Here is a 15217-nt window from a genome sequence, read left to right on the forward strand (position 1 = left end):
CTTCAGGGAGAGCAGCTGAGGTGACTCACACGTGGTGACTTTTCTCAAGACGGGCATTAGGTGCCACTTGCTGCTTCTCAACGTGCTGATTTAGCTTCCAACAGCAATGGGGCAATTGGTGTGAAATGTGAGCTAAGGACCAGACACTACCATTTAGTGAAGGGAAATTTGATCACGGAATGGCAGCAACAGTAAGCAGCCCTGATTCTCCTGGCCAGATGACTGGCAGACATTTGGCATCACTGAAATTAAAGGAAGAGCTACCCTCCTCCAAATTCCCAAAAGATAACATCACTTTCAAATTATAAAGCTCCAGTAAACAATTATGTGGGGGGAAAGGAATGACGGTGAATACACTGAGTACCTATAAATTTGAGGAAGAATGAAAAGTCTAGGAGTTTACATAGGTTCTTTGTATTTTGCTACATGAACTCAGCTGGCCTCCATGTTTTACCTTCCCTATTCCCATGATGCCCCTCTCCATCCTCTAATGGAGTAAGTGTTTTTGTCCTTTAACTATATACCATACCCTGCATTTCTTGCAACATAAGAAAGACAGACTGCCCCATGCAGCACCTCATTTGGATGTGTCTGGAGTCCCGGAGTCCCCGTTCTCCTACAAATAACCCATGAGAGCACATTTGGAGGTTCTAGCAGGAGAGTGCAGCTACTCTTGAAACCTTGACCAAAGAAAGGTCCGCCTCTTTCAGGGAAGGTCATCCTCTTCTACCCAGTGCACAGCTTCAGGGGTGACACACTTGGAGCCATGAGGGAGATGGAGACACCACCCAGCCCACGAGATCAGCGGAACTAACCCTGGTGATCAGTGGGGTGACAGCTGTCCACAGTCAGATGGACCTCACATCCAGTTTCTCACTATTTGTAATTGAAAGTTGGTTAATTTAAGAATACCTTAGGTTCAGAAATGCAAATAATCTACTTAGCTCAGCATCTTTGCCTTTAACCTATGTTTAGGAGCTAGTAAAATTTACTCCCTGAAATACCAAGTGAGGAGCACAGCATCAAAGAAAAGTTGCTGATTTCATCATTTACAATAAGACACTGAATATCTACGTGGTATTTAAGCTCAAGTTTAGAAATAAGAACCTTTCTAATTAATTTTGATCTTTAGGCTACGACTGTACATGTTGTACTATCTAGACCAGAGTTTCCCTAAAACGCTCCCAAACTGCATTCACTTATTGGTGTAAAAGCCCCAGCACAGTGTGTGGCTTGTAGATACTCTAAAATTGTTGGTTTTCAGATATAATCCCAAGTAATTACACTGAGCTTAATAACACTTTTGGATCTTATGATCTCTGTCTTCATCAGCAGACAACCACACATTGTTATGTAAATACTTAAGGCCTGAAGAATAACAGTAAGTCTAGAAAATAGAAAGGCTAGATCCTCTCTCCTTTGTTCCCTCCATTCCACCCTTCTTCTCTTTCAGTCCTTCTCTCCTTTTACATACACTGTAATTAAAATTAAAATAAGCTATCATTACCACTTCTTTTGTACAGCACATCTTATATAAAATAAAACACAATAACATATAACACTATTTTGGAAACAAAAATATCAACCTAGAACTACATGACCTTGGATAATACACTTAAAACTTTCTAATTCTATACTTCCCCATCTTATCACATTATATGATAATAACAAGACGATATGGGTCAAAGGAGGAGGAGGAAGAGGAAGAGGAGGAAAAGTGGAAGAAAAAGAGCAGGAGGAGTAAGTGAAGAGAAAGAGGGAAGTTATTAAATGGAATAATACATGTAAAATACTCAGCGGAGCGCCGGACACATAATAAGTGCAGAAACACTATTATAAAACTTGGCAAAACGGGGGCTTCCCTGGTGGCGCAGTGGTTGAGAATCTGCCTGCCAATGCAGGGGACACGGGTTCGAGCCCTGGTCTGGGAAGATCCCATATGCCGCGGAGCAACTAGGCCCATGAGCCACAATTACTGAGCCTGCGCGTCTGGAGCCTGTGCTCCGCAACAACAGAGGCCGCGATAATGAGAGGCCCGCGCACCGCAATGAGGAGTGGCCCCCACTTGCCGCAACTAGAGAAAGCCCTCGCACAGAAACGAAGACCCAACAGAGCCATAAATAAAAAAATAAATAAAATTAAAAACAAACAAACAAACAAAAAAAAAACTTGGCAATGAAATGGATCTGGGTTCAAATCCTTGGGGAAAATATCTCTACAAAAGAGTAATAATAATATATCAGTGGAAGTATGTTGTGAGAATTAAATAAATAAATGCAAATAAAGTCCTCAGCACAGTGCCTAGTATATCGTAAGCACTTAATAAATTGTTCCTACTATTATCCTTCTACATTAAGGTGGCACATAATGCTATTTTCAAAAGCAATTTAACATTTAAACCAGAGATGTCATCACTCTCTACTGAGAAAACGTGAGAATCAATTTCATTTCAAAAGATATAATTAGTAAGTCAAAATATACTTATTAATAAAGGCATCATAAATTATACACTTGATTAATCTATTTTGATCTCTCAAGTTTAAAAAATGCCTATTTAAGAGGGGAGAGTTGATGTATACGAAGTTATTTAATGAAAATGAACATTTCTGCAAGAGAAAAACTCATTACTGTGAACTAACTGCAAGCAAAAATGACTACTGAACATCCACATTTTAAAGAAATATCCCAAGCACATAAATATCATACTGGATGATTTATTTAATTATTTTCCTTTTTAAGAGGTCATATTATGTTGCTATGCTGGGGAAAAATATGGCACAGTCAGTGATATATAGGGCAATAAATTCTCTGTAAACCCTCTTGGAGAAAATGAGTCATTATTATTTACTATTGGACTTTTAAGTCGGCCGACCTAGAATTCCTCATAAAAGACAGTGTAAATAATCAGAGGTGATTGGTTTCTCAGGCAACAATAGACCAACATTTCTAGGAGTAGCTGTAATTGAGAACTAATGAGTCCTGGGACTAAATGAATAAATTAACCAGAGACAGTCTCTTGTAACTAATGCCTTGGCTGTCAAGACGTAACTTGGTTTTTGCTCTTAACTGGGCCTTGACGGTGTCAGTTGCCGTAGAATACAAGGTCTGTGGGCAGCAGGATCACGTATCCACAGTGTAGCATGTTGGCATGCCACCTGTGGCTGAGATAATGCATGCAAGATAGAGCGTGTGAGCTGGTATGTGTAATCAGCAACTGCAACTCCTAGGCTGCATTTTTTTTAAATGAATCTAGAAGACAGATGTTTGCCCCAGCCAGCCTGTTAATTTTGAACTGATTATGTTGCCAACAGCAAAGGCACTAATCTGTAGAGAACAGTATGAGTTTTTGACATTATTATAATAATTAAAAATATATCTATCATTTAAAATTAAACGGCATGGTTCTGTCCTGCAGACCCATATTTAACTTACTATACTGGGCCAAATGCAACCTGGTCACTCCTACCTAAGTCTATCAGAAGCCCTGCTATTTAAAAACAAACACAGAAAAGGGTGAGAAGAAATTAGTAGAAAGATTAAAGATTTCTATTTCCTTAAAAGAAAAATATAAATAATGCCCCATATGCCTTTTGACCATTCCATTTTACATGACTTCATTCTAATAAATAATCAAAAGTTTTCCCATAAATAAAAGTGTGCTATAGGGCTTCCCTGGTGGCGCAGTGGTTGAGAATCTGCCTGCCAATGCAGGGGACACGGGTTCAAGCCCCGGTCTGGGAAGATCCCACATGCCGTGGAGCAACTAGGCCCGTGAGCCACAACTACTGAGCCTGCACGTCTGGAGCCTGTGCTCCGCAACAAGAGAGGCCGCGATAGTGAGAGGCCCGCGCACCGTGATGAAGAGTGGCCCCCGCTTGCCGCAACTAGAGAAAGCCTTCGCACAGAAATGAAGACCCAACACAGCCCTTAAACACAGCCCTGAAATTAATTAATTAATTTTTTTTAAAAGCCCTTTCTTTAAAAAAAAAAAAAAAAAGTGTGCTATACATAATATTAATATTGTCTGTATTAAAAAATATAGAAATAAACTAAATATCTGTCAATAGGAGACTGGTTAAATAAACAATATATTCATATATACAAAGCCATTAGAAAGAATTATATATTCATATCCAGTGACATAAAAATCTCCTTGAAATATTGATAAGTAACACACACACACACACACACACACACACACACACACACACACACACGAGTCCCAAAGGGTAGTCACCACACTATAAAAGGTAGTTTTTTTCTGGATGGTGAACTTTTAGGGAACTTTTTGTTTTCATTTTATAATACATTTTATATTGTTTAAATTATTTACAACAAGGATATATTTATGTATCTAGCAACATAAGTATAAAATATATCAGAATCATCTAACATACAACCCACAGAGAATAAAGCAGTTCTCACTGTAGTTGGATCACATGCCAATAAAAATGGCTGACTTGCAGTTATACTGTGCTTTATCAGAGCACTCCTTTATAAAAGTACCACCTTTGAGTCCAGCCTCTATGTTTTAAGAAAAGTTGAAGAATAAATATTTGATAATTTCCAGAATACAGAAATGAAAATGGAATAGAAAATATTTCTATGTAGGAAAGTTAAAGAAATTAGTGTTCATTAGGTTATGGAGCTACAGCATACTGTCAAAAAGCATAGGCTTTAGAAGAGTCAGGGATACCTGGGTTGAAAATCTCTTCTACCTGATACTCTGAGATGGCTCAACCTTATTGGGTAACACCTCTGATTTTTAGACACAACCTACAACACACCTACCTCATAAAACTGTCCTGAAGATTAAATGTGAGAATGTGTGTAAAGCATTTAACACAATGTCTGGCAATAATGATTGCTTAGCAACTGAGAATCATCATTATGTATCTGCCAAGAACACTCAGCTATGATGAGTTGATGATGGCTCCTACCACCCCCAACTTCACCCCCTCCAAAACACACAGACGCAATGAGATATTCTTGTAAGGATAACGCCAGTCAAATTTCAAAATATAAAGGGAAAGGAAAATAAAATAAGTTTCACTAGACAAGGACATGGATGTTAGAAATAATGTCTTGAATACTAAGCTAAGCAACAATAATGGGGTATGACAATTGTGCAAGCTTCATCACCAAAATATTTGAGAAAAGAACAGCTAACTCCTTAACCTGGGTGGTTTAGACATTCACCTGCCTGAGAAAAGAGGATCAGAAAAATGAATTCCCAAATTCCTTCAAGATTCATGATTCTATGATGCTTTAATTAAATTTTAAATTATCAGGGCATTCCATCATTCTCCTGGTAAACTGTGTCAGGGGATTTTAAGCAAAGCACAGAGAGCTCATCTTTGCAAATACAGTTCTTGATTTTATAAGGTCTAAAAAAAAATTTTTTTTTAATATGGAGAACAGATTCAAAAGAACTCCTGTATAGGGCTTCCCTGGTGGCGCAGTGGTTGAGGGTCTGCCTGCCAGTGCGGGGGACGCGGGTTCGAGCCCTGGTCTGGGAGAATCCCACGTGCCGCGGAGCGACTGGGCCCGTGAGCCACAGCCGCTGAGCCTGCGCGTCTGGAGCCTGTGCTCTGCAACGGGAGAGGCCGCTATGGTGAGAGGCCCGCGCACCGCGATGAGGAGTGGCCCCCGCTTGCCGCAGCTGGAGGGAGCCCTCGCACAGAGGCGAAGACCCAGCACAGCCATGGGTAAATAAATAAATTAATTAAAAAAAAAAAAAAAAAAAAAAGAACTCCTGTATATACCAAAAACAAAAACAAAAACAAAAGCTGGATGGCACTGGGTATCTCACAAAGGACTTCTGCCTGCATGTTCTCCATTAAAGTTAGAAAATGAATGCAGAGGAAGGTTGAGAGTTTATGGATTTCTGAGGACAATAAGGGGTTAGTAAGGAAAGGGGAAAACTAAACACCCAAAGGTTAAAAGAAATAAAGTTAATAACATTTAAGAATCAGACCACCATTTGAAGTTGAACTCTCTAAATAGCTAAAACAGTGTTTACCTTTATCAAACACTACTTGATCAGACTGTCTCCAAATATACGGCATGTTATGAAGGGTTTATCTAAAGACTCCATTATGTGAATCAAAGATGGTGGCCTTGGATTAACACTGTTTCTCTATATTTATTTTTATGTAAACATCATTCACTACACATTCAGATCAGAGCATGTCTATTGCTCTGCTGGGTCAAGTCTGCAATTTTATAAAACAGAAGTGAAATGAAATATGAACTTTTTTTTTTTGCCTCATTTTGGGATTAACAGTCATCACAGGTTTTGTAGATTCCCAAGTCACCAGGTAAAGTTCAATGACTATCACTGTAGAAACAGCACTGTACACGTGGTTAAGAATCCCAAGTCCAATTCCAGTTCTGCCACTCATCACCTGGGTGCGGCAGCTGGCCAGCTTCATGGGTGTGGGGCTCCTGCAGTCAGATAGGACCCTTCACCCAGAAGGACCCTTCACCCACAAGGACGTCACAACTGGTCTAAAGCTCTGCTGCTGCCATCTTGAAATTCTTAATAACTTTTTAAGAAGTGCCCCACATTTTCATTTGGCACAAGGCACCACAGACTATGTAGTCATTACTGACTATGTGAGCTTTGCAATTCACTTCATCTAACTCTCATTCTCTTCCATGTGATCAACAACCCAACAATCCCATTCCCGCAATTTTTGCAAATGTTGTGCTATCAGAGCATACATTGTCTTTGTCAAATTGTCAACACAGTAATGCTGTTGTGGATACTTTCAATATTACTTCCTGATCCTAAAGAATTAAGCCAACTCAAGTCTATGAGAATCTGATTTCCAAAAGAGATTTCTTTTAGTAGAGACTATCAATGTTGCCCAGAACCTTTCCCCGTCTCAACACCTTCCATTAGAACACGAGGTGCACTTTACCATTAATTGTATTCTCTGTCTTCAAGGTATATTTGGCAGCTACCTTTTTTTCAAAAGTGACTTTGTTCAGTCATTTAGTGCAAACACTACTTCATGGAATGGGGGAGAGAGAAAGTACTGTGTAGCACAGAGGGATTTACAACAGGAGATGTTGTTTAAAAACACTTCACGGCTAACCTTTAAATAACATATTAATCAGAACAGAATGTTACAAAACTTAAAGTGCTGACTGTGGTAGCGAGAAGCAGCGTTGCTACAGGTATATGGATCTGTTTCCTTCTTAGGGTAATTTAAGAGGTCCTAAACACAGCACTTAGTGTTTCTCCATCCCTTCTGTTTGGCCCCAAATTTTATAATTACTTTAGATTTAAAACCCATAAAGATGCTACTGAAGTGTGTAACTTGTGAGAGGAAATGTGCTGGTGTATCTGGAGATTTCCATTTAACACATTAGCAAATGGTATCAAAAAATATAGGCGTCTCGCATTTAAACCTGTCATCAACTTCAGAAAAATCATATGTTCTGAGTGAAAACTATGATATCATTTATTATGGTATTTATTTTGTTAAATGGAAAAAATACATCATGCTTGTATCCATCCACACCCCCATATACATATATGGGTTTGAATTCTTTACTATGGAAATTCCTTGAGCTTTCACTTTTTCATGTGTAAAATGAGGACACTTATACCTATTCTGCAGAATAAACATTGTGTTAGAAATATATGTGTTAGAAAGAACCTAGCAAACTGCTTGGACATTCAGTAAATGCTAACTATTCCTTTGTTCCTTACTATTAACACTCCAAAGACTTTCACTCTTCTCCATCTAAATAACCCACTCATTCATTCATACCTCAATCTTGTTATGACCCAGAACTCTTGATTTAATTTCTATCATTTAACATAATTTCTTGCTTCTCCATTGTTCCGTAGAAATGTATACTTTATACACATAAAAATGTTTGCTCCTGAACTCGTAATTCCTGACCATTATCAGATGCTACTTATCATGGTTCATGATTTCAAATATTTCAACCACTGTTGACTAATTCTTAAGTATCCCTGATGTTTATAAAATTTACTCTGATAAGTATTAATCCAAGATGGATTCAACAGTCCTTTCATTTTACTACTGTTCACACCATGCCAGGCCTTGTTAGAAAAAGCTGATTTGATTATGCATGCAATCATTATATTGAAGGAATGGGACTCTATATAAAAAGCCAAAGAGGGACTTCCCTAATGGTTCTGTGGTTAAGACTTCGCCTTCCAATGCAGGGGGTGTCGGTTCAATCCCTGGTGGGGGAGCTAAGATCCCACACACCTCATGGCCAAAAACCGAAACATTAAACAGAAGCAATATTGTAACAAATTCAATGAAGACTTTAAAAATGGTCCACATCAAAAAAAGTCTTTAAAAAAAAAAAAAACATAGTAAGCAACACTTTCCTTTCTCTCCTCCGCTTCTTCAAAATGAATTTTCTCTAGACTTTCTTCCCTAAAACTCCTATTAAATCTTGAAAAGATCTTGACACAGACACCGGCTGGCTGGATCCACATTTTAATTAAGAGTACCACAATTCAGTACAGAGAGGCGATGCCCCAGCTACAAACTCCATCTCTTATCCCCCCTTGCAGCCAAGGGTTACCCAGTGAGATGAACACAGAAGTACCAGAATGGAATTTCTGGAAATCTCCTGAGCTACCTACAGCCAGGTTTCTTGTTTTCAGAGAAAATGAACCTGCAATCTGTTTTAATCACTCTTTACTTGGCTGGTATTAATCATATTTGAACACAACTTCAAGCCTACAGGTCCCATAACTTTTCCATTCACCTTTGTATATACAATTTTTATACCTAAAAACTGTCTCAGTTAATCAGATATTGAATTTCTTCAACCTGGATAAGTTTACATCCTCAGAGAGATTTTGGGCTAATGATACACACACACACCCACACACACACACACAATTTTCAGAGAGCTTGTTCAACCTCACTTTTAGAACAGGAGGGTATTCTATATCTTCTGTTTTTTCTCAGTGTTAAGAAGGCTCTTGATTTATTTATCAGTCATTTCACTTATCCAAAGTAGACTCTTTTCACTTTTTCTCTGCTCTCCAAATCACTCCCATGGCCCCTTCACTCTTTGCATAAATATCAACTTGTTCTTTACCAAGAGAAAAGTAGTCATCTAGTGCAACTCTCAAATTTTCTCTATCTGCAAACTCAATTGTCTCTATTCATATTTAATATCCCTTTTGTCTCAAGTGAAAGATACCACCATCTTTTCAAAGATAAACTGCATGACTCTGATCTTCTCTGTGTCTGTGTTTTTGAGAATCAACCTTCAACATTCAGATTTTTCCTATTTTCAAATTTCACAGATTCCTTCCCTTCTGTCTGTAAGCATACTTATATGTCCTTCATTCTTAAAAATAAACAAAAAAGAAAAAATAAGTCTTTAGTAGTATTCCGTACTTCTCTTTCACTGTCGTACCAAACTTCATAAAAATGCAGACACATTTCTTGCCAGTTTCTCATTTCCTAATCACTCTTTAACACTGTAGTCTTTACTCAATCCAACACAGATTCTACTGAATCTGTTCTCACAAAAGTAAACCAATGGCTACTAATACACAAATACAAGACAGTTTTAATTCTTTGAGTCTCTGAAGAATTTCACATTTTTTTCCTGGATCTCTTCATCACTTCTTTGGACCTAATTTTCAGATTTCTAGAGGTGAAGGCCAGGACTCTACATTTTTAGCAAATTCTATAGGCACTTTTGACACACATAAAAGATACAGAACTACTGGAAATAAGGGCTGAAGTAACACGAGAAAACAATTGGATTAAACAATAATCTAGTTTTAGGAAAACAAACCCTACTTTAATAGTTATTTTAAAACATTTGTCATCTTCTCCTTTTCATTAACTAATCCTAAACTAAATATCAAGGTTGAATTAAGAGATGGAGTATATTACAATATTTAAAGCTTCATTATAGATGGGAGCAGTTTTAATTAAAGTTACCAGGACAACCAGAGGGAGACAGGATATACCATAATTGAAAAAGTGTCACTAGAAAAAGCTGTTTATGATAACCTTGATCCTGTTTCCTTTGAGCAAAATATCTAGAGACCTCCATGTACTCAGCAGGTCCCCTTGGCTGGGCTGGTTGGTGAATAATGAGACCACTGGTTTCATTCACCTCCATCGTTCTGGAGGCACCACTGGAGGCTGCATTGTTTTATTGAAAAGCTTTCTCCTATAAACTGTTCATTAACTCCTGCAGATTTTTCAGCCTAGTTCAGGCTACAATAAATGTTAATAACAATGTTAAATAATTTTTTCTTCTTTGCTTCCAAACATTGATTTGAGATCATTTAAAAATAATTCAACAATATTAGCAGGATAATCATCATACTGAGACAGTTTCTAACACACAGAAAAAGCAAGTGTCGGAAAAATAGTCATTTACAGATCTAGCTTTGAAATAAAGGGCTGAAATTACCAGTGTGGGCTTAGAGGGAAAAAAAGAAAATAGATTTGGAAACAGAAGTCCTAAAATTGAATTCCACCACTACCTCAGGTTATCTATACAGTCTTCAGCAAGAACCTTGGTCCCCTCTGAATTTTCCTAAGTTACAAAACAAGAGTAAATACATTTTTTTAATGTGCCTACATCATAGATTTCTGGAAGAGCCTAATGTATATGAATCATCAGAATCATAATGTTTTTGTACAGTCACAAAAACAAAACAAAGCCAAATAAACAACTATTTGAGTGCAAAGTCTGTTTTGCTAGCAAAGGGATGGTTCTAGTGCAAAAGCAAGTGATTTTTTTTTTTTTAATCAATTTCTCTTTCAGCTCTTCCTAAGGCTGGTTTGATGGAGCAGATCAAAGACCATGGCACAAAATGAATGTGAATAAAAAGTCAAAATAAATGCTGAAATTGAAAAAGAAAATATTGGTCAAAGTAGTTTAAACATATAACTAACACAAGGTAAGCATAAAGCAATGAAATAAGTGGTATTTTAGTTTTTAATCAACAGGCTATAAAAGACAGAATTAAAATTTTAATGTCCAAATACATAAAAACTGTGTACATGCATGCACAAAAAAATTATTGCAGATACTGAAGAGTAATCATTCTACTAAAAAAAAAATCTCTACTTCATCTTCTTTTTAAAAAAGCTGAATTATTAAACATAAACTGTTACATAATTTATTTAGTACATATGTAAGAAAAAACAGTTCTATTTACTTCTCTTTCATAGATTTTATATCTATAATATATTTTCAAAGGTATCTTAGGTTGAGAACCTTGATGCTAAAGAACAGTAACAGTTTTAAGTCTTCACATTCAAATAAAAATGATATTTTTTTCAGTACCGTATATTTTATTTCATTGAATCATTTTTTGAAAGTGCTTCATTGATATAGGATTCACTGACAAATTCATACCCTTCCAAAATATTCTATCAACTGCCACATCCAATTCTTAATCAGTCTGAATAAACAGCAGTTTACAGCATACTACTTAGCCTTTGTTTCTTCCTAGTTATGATTATACACTTCTTTAGACCGAAGGATATATTTGTGTAATAGGTAAGAATGAGAACTTAAAGTTGGACACACCTGAATTTGAATCCTCTTACATTCTTACTACTCAAAATATAGTCTTTGTACCAGGACCATCACCTGGGAGCTTATTAGAAATGCAGTATCTCTGACCAGATCTACTGAATAGAAATCTGCATTTTAACAAGAGCCTGGGGTGAACCAAATGCACATTAAAGTTTGAGAAACACTGGCCTACATTGCTTGTTAAATACATTTCCTTGGGCAATTTAAAGGAATCCTCAAAGACCCAGCTTCCTCATTGAAAAATGAGACTAATAATGGTGTCTAGAGCACAGCATTACTGTGAGAAATAATCAGATAATGCTACTTGGTAAACACTCAGTAAGATCTAACTGGCATTAAATTTTATCATCTACCTCAAATTTGTATATTCAAGATATTTTCCAATGTATTTATTTATGTAATTACACTGGTACCCCACCCAGATAAATTAAAGCTCCTTTAATCCAGAAGTCTGTCTGAGTATAAGCCTCCAACAAAATAGAAGTAAATTAATAATGCCATCTTGCATTCATTTACAGTACAATGCAGCACCTGTTTTTCAATTAGACGCAAAATATTTCTCTTCCAAATAATGTATTTTATTTTCATAGAATCAGAAAAGTTAAATAAAGAATCTAGTTTGAAAACAAACATGAATCCTTCTCCCTCACATAAAATCTAACTAATTCTACATTTAATTAGTCATTGTGTTTTCTGTGTTCTGCCATCACGTGCTTAAGATAGTCACTGATCGCACAGGACTCAAATAATGCACCAGGTGTCTAGACCTTTAATTCCAAATGATAAAAAAGAAAGTCTCATTAGGCTCCCATTTTAATCCAATTAAGGCAAGATAGATCCTACTTCATTCTATGACCTTTTTCAAAGGACTGTGATGTCCAGATTACCTGCTTCCTACATCTGGAGAAAAAAATGTAAGCTGATAAAAATCGATATAAATGGAATCATTTTCAGTTGTCATTAGTGAATATTAATCACTTAAGTAGAAAGTACCTGATTTCTATTAGATAAACTTATAATGAAAACATATTTACATCCAAAAATGATGCTTTAAAAGGGTATTCACATATCCATAATTGAAGATAATAATGTTTTGAATCTTCCAGTCATGAACGTTTACCTTACCATTTATACATTTCTTAAAAATTGTTTCATAGAAGACCTTAATAGACTTTTCTCCAAAGAAGACATACAGATGGCCAGCAGGCACATGAAAAAATGCTCAGCATTACTAATTATTAGAGAAATGCAAATCAAAACTACAATGAGGTACCATCTCACATCAATCAAAATGGCCACCATTAAAAAGTCTGCAAGTAACAAATGCTGGAGAGGGTGTGGAGAAAAGGGAATCCTCCTACACTTTCGGTGGGAGTGTAAGTTGGTGTAGCCACTATGGAAAACAGTATGGAGGTTCCTCAGAAAACTCAAAACAGAGTTACCATATGATCCAGCAATCCCACTCCTGGGCATATACCCAGACAAAACTATAATTCAAAAAGATACAGGCACCCCTACGTTCATAGCAGCACTATTCACAACAGCCAAGACATGAAAACAACCTAAAAGTCCATTGACAAATGAAGAAGATGTGGTACATATATACAATGGAATACTACTCAGCCATAAAAAGGAACAAAATAATGCCATATGCAGCAACAAAGATGCAACTAAAGGTTATCATACTAAGTGAAGTAAAGTCAGAAAGAGAAAGACAAATACCATATGATATCACTTACATGTGGAATCTAAAATATGGCATAAATGAACCTATCTACAAAACAGAAACAGACTCACAGACATAGACAACAGACCTGTGGTTGCCAAGGGGCAGGAGGGACGGGAGAGGGATAGACTGGGAGTTTGGAGTTAGTAGAGGCAAACTATTACATTTAGAATGGATAAACAACAAGGTCCTACTGTAGAGCACAGGGAACTATACCCAGTCTGCTGGGATAAACCGTAATGGAAAAGAATACTCAAAAAAGGGTATATATGTGTATAACTGAGCCACTTTGCTGTACAGCAGAAATTAGCACAACACTGTAAATCAGCTATATGTCAATTAAAAAGAAATTAAGTGTTTCAACTTCTAGCAATATGGCATACCAAATATTCCAAAGGCCCCTCCTATTTCAACAAGATCCTGGATATTTTAAGAAACATAAAAATGTATAAGGGCCAAAAAAAAACAAGGACAATTTCTGAGTGCCAAGATATATATATATAATACTTTAAGCTAAAAATCTGAGCTGTAAGTGATAAGTAAACAGGGAATTCAGAGTTATCCTGAAACAGACACCTGTAACACTGCTGAGATCTGTAGAATAAGAGGAGCTAAACTTCAGCTCCAGCATTACCTCTAACAAAAGATGCATAAGAACTTTATGAAGAAATTTTTAAACTTTATTAAATGGCATTAAAGTAGCTAAGTGGAAAGAATATCATATTTATCAATAGAAAGACAAAATATCATAATGATATCAATTCTTCCAAATTTGGTCTGAGTCAACGCAATACCATTCAAACTCCCAGTAAAGAATTTTTTGTGTAATAGCATGCTGAATCTAAAATTTAGATACCGTATGAAGGATCAAGAATACTCAAGATCCTTTTGAAGAGGAACATGGTGAGAAGGTGTGTCTACCAGCTTGATAAATGGGCTTCACCGGGGGAAGGTAAACTATTTAATAAATGGCCCCAGGAAAACTGATTAGGAAAAAATTTAATTTGTATTGCAACTTAAAACTATATACTAAGGCTTCGCTGGTGGCTCAGTGGTTAAGAATCTGCCTGCCAATGCAGGGGAGATGGGTTCGAGGCCTGGTCCAGGAAGATCCCACATGCCCTGCAGCAACTAAACCCATGCACCACAACTACTGAGCCTGCGCTCTACAGCCTGTGAGCCACAACTACTGAGCCCGCGTGCCACAACTACTGAAGCCCGCTCACCCTAGAGCCCATGTTCTGCAACAAGAGAAGCCACCGCAATGGGAAGCCCACTCACCACAACGAAGAGTAGCCCCCACTTGCCATAACTAGAGAAAGCCACACATAGCAACGAAGAACCAAAGCAGACAAAAATAAATAAATAAATTTATAAAATTATTTTAAAAAACTGTGTACTAATATTAGCTGCAGGTGGGTTAAATAAATCTGAAAGAAATGGAACCTTTTAGAATACTTAAAAAATATTTATAACCTCAGGGTAGGGAAGGCTTTCTTAAGCAAAACACACCCCAAAATACTAATAAGTTTTTTAAAGTTGACTTTGCATCAAAATTGAGAACTTACTTTATCAAAATATACCATAAAGACAATGAAAAGACAAGTCACAAACTGGAAAAAGATATTTGCATCACATGTAACTTAAATAAACTACCATCAAGAAGAGATAACTTACAAATCAATTTAAACAATTAAAATGTGCAAAAGGTATGAAGAGATATGTCACGGATGAGGAAACAAGAATGGTCAGTGAATATAAAACAAGATGTCCACCTCATTAGTAATAAGCAGAGGTACCATTTGGTACCCATTTGGTTACCTATAATTAAGAAGTCTGATATTGCCACTTATCGGCCAGAATACGGACCAATGCAGACTCAAATACTGCTAGTGGAGGTCTAAACTG

At 36.8% G+C, this 15217-nt stretch overlaps 1 protein-coding gene across 10 annotated transcripts in view; it reads right to left on the reverse strand.

Annotated features, from left to right (window-relative positions):
* The window catches only part of CACNA2D1 (calcium voltage-gated channel auxiliary subunit alpha2delta 1), a 503964-nt gene that overhangs the window by 368046 nt on the left and 120701 nt on the right, over nt 1-15217 (reverse strand). The window lies entirely within an intron of this gene.

Source organism: Balaenoptera physalus (assembly GCF_965194825.1).
Source record: "Balaenoptera physalus genome assembly, chromosome: 8".
Classification (NCBI taxonomy): Eukaryota; Metazoa; Chordata; class Mammalia; order Artiodactyla; family Balaenopteridae; genus Balaenoptera; species Balaenoptera physalus.